Source organism: Phytophthora infestans, genomic scaffold (assembly GCF_000142945.1).
Source record: "Phytophthora infestans T30-4 supercont1.62 genomic scaffold, whole genome shotgun sequence".
Classification (NCBI taxonomy): domain Eukaryota; phylum Oomycota; class Peronosporomycetes; order Peronosporales; family Peronosporaceae; genus Phytophthora; species Phytophthora infestans.
In genome coordinates this window covers 82,583-85,561 of record NW_003303697.1, presented here as the reverse complement: position 1 = coordinate 85,561, position 2,979 = coordinate 82,583, and positions in this window count along the sequence as shown.

Below are 2,979 nucleotides of genomic sequence, written 5' to 3'. Positions count from 1 at the left end.
TTAATGCTAGCACGGTGTCTGTCCGTCCGCACACGAAACGCTCAGATTTTTTAGCCTTCCCATTGGCTGCCGAGCGGATCAAAGGCGGCTTCGATTGGTTAAAACGGAATTACGTAGCTTACATCAGTAAATTCATGTGGTTCACAGAGCACATATGGAGATTTGCACAAGACTATCTATTATCCGAAGGCGGAATTTGTGCTGTTTCAGAAGGAGTCATTACACCATTTCAGGTTTGCTCTCCCCACCACAGGGGTTCGATACAACTGTGGTGTAGCGGGATCAGCAAAATCTGCGAGATTGCCGGATCCAGCTTACCAACTGCACTCAGACACCGACTAACGGAGCGGGTCCCCCGATGATTCGTGTTCTGCTGAACTTTCCTCACCTTGTGTACCCGTCGGTAGGGCGGGATCTTGCTCTCTCGGTAACTTCCGAAGAGTTCAAGTGGTGAAGCTTGAGCGTCTTGGCGAGACGTGGGGATGGGGTGGAGCAGCAGTGGAAAATCTTCACTCTGCGTCCGTGGATGGTTCCGTATCCTAAGCGAATATTCGAGCTTATGGATCCGGGGCCTAGATCGTGGATCTGGCCGTAGGGTTGCCTTGCGGGTGTGTTCCCTGCCTTTGTAGCTCCTTTGCGTCGTACTTGCCGCCTCCTGTGACGGGATCTTGAAAGTTGAGAGCCCCTAGGGTGTAACCGACCAAGTAGTAAATTCGGTTAGCCTGTCGGATCTGCACAAGTAAAGGAAAAGCTCACTAGGTTGTAGGATCTGGCCAATGTATTATCCAGTTATCACTACCAACACTAGATTCGCAATTCCCAACCTTCTCGGAGCTCGTACGGCCAATGTAGTTCCGGTTCTTGAGGGCAGGAAGGCACTTGCGTGTCACTGTGCAAATTGGAGTCTGTATTGATATTTAAGCCTATACCTGCCTGGATTTCTACCTTCTATGTCTTTCATCTGCTAAATCCCTTACCAGGCTCGGCTGCATGTCCCTTCTTCCCTTGACCCATCATCCCAGCTGTATTATCTTCAGATCCACCGGATCCATGACGTAATCATCATGGTCACCCTATTATGGGTACACTCATCCGGATCCAGGTCGCTTGGATCCACTTCACTGTAAGTTTGCACTCGTCGTCGATCTGAGCTCTCCCATCATCCAACATCATCTCGCAACCGTCTGTGATCTCCATTGTCCCACGAAAGTTCGAGATCCACTGTATCCATCATCCCTATACCCTGGATCCAGGTCCCTCCAGGCGGGATCCTCCCTCCTTGGATCCAATCTCGGAAGTATGGGATCCGGGGTACCTCGCGGTGGATCTTGACTCTTCATTAGCCGTGGCTACTAGATCCACCTTCAGAGGGCACCGACCATCCTTCCTTCATAGGATCCACACTCGATCCACTCTTGTATAGTATATCCCATATCCATCTTAGTGAATCCAGGTAAGGGTGGATCCGAGGTAAGTCTTGGTGGATCTTGCCTTCTCGTACGTCGCTCATATCAGATCCATCGTCATTCCATACGGGGTGCTGCTCGCCATGGCTAATCCACCACAGGCAACTTGCATCCGTGCCAGCCAACCCAAATCCTCTCTAATCACTTGAAATTGTCACTGATTCGGGATAGTGAATCCGCGTCAGGTCTCTTATTTCTGAAAAAGCACTTCACCACACAACCACCCCAGAGCCGACTTGCACATAGGACCGGGCAAATCTCAGTTCAAAACACCCTATGCCTGAGTTCAATACACACAAGTGTCTCTTTTATTTTTTTTTGCCAATTACTGTGAAAGTACCAACTTTTGTCATTTCGAGACCATTCGAGAATTCAAAGGCATCCATCCATTCATCGCTTCGCCGCGCGCCCACTTTCGTTTTGGCAGAATGGGTAACACTTACCCTGAAGACGTTCGCGCACGTGTCCTCGAGGCAGCGAAGGAGGGTGAGAACTGGCGATTGGTAGTAGCTCACAACGGCGTTGTGGTGGAGACTGCGCGGGCTTGGGTGCGACGGGCAAGACGCTTAAATGACTTCACGGCTCCTGCAGACAAACGAGGCGGCGCGCACAGCCGAAAGCTTCACGATGAGCATCTCGACTTTTTAGAAGACAGACTGTCCGAAAACTGCTATTTGACGCTGGGGCAGATGAAGGAGATGCTTCTTGACCACTTTGATGTGAAAATTTCCGCCGAGACAGTGCGCGCTAACTTGGACGTCACGGTGAAAAAGGTTCACCGGGACAACAATTATCGCAACACTGTCGAGAACAAGGCAAAACGGCAACAATTTGCTATCACGCTGCTGTAATTTGTGGCGGCAGACAAAAAAATCTTGTACTTGGACGAAACTAACTTCAATATGTGGGTTAGCCGCACCAATGGATGGAGTGTCCAAGATACGCGTGCTGTGGACGTGAACACGACCAGCAAAGGCAGCAATATCCACGTGATTGCGTGTATTTCGCGCGATGGAGTCGAGTATCATGAAGGGCGGTTTGGTTCGTTCAATTGTGAGGGCTGCGAACGGATTTATCCGTAGTAAGTAGTGCACCATTACTATCTTCTGCACTGATGTGAGCTAGGGATTCATGGTTTAGAAACGGGCCCGTGGTACCGAGGTCGAAGGGTAGGCCAAACATACTGTGGAGGGATTATAAGTAATCCCATTAATAGATGAGTAGAATATGTATAATACTGTTTGTTTTCTTCTCAACCTAAAAGAGATCGTGACATAAATATATAAAAAGAAAAATAATCCAAATGAAGGCTGACAATTCTTTCTATATATATTGTACCAAAATGAGGGCGGGGGGGGGGGGGGAGGTGTATGAGGGTGGGATTTTAATTATCTCAGTAGTGGGGAGGCCGGGACAAGGTGGAAGGAGAGAAAACATGTAGTATTTCTATAATATTTACATACTAGAAAGAGCATGACTTTATTCTTTAATTCCTATTCACCATTATACACAC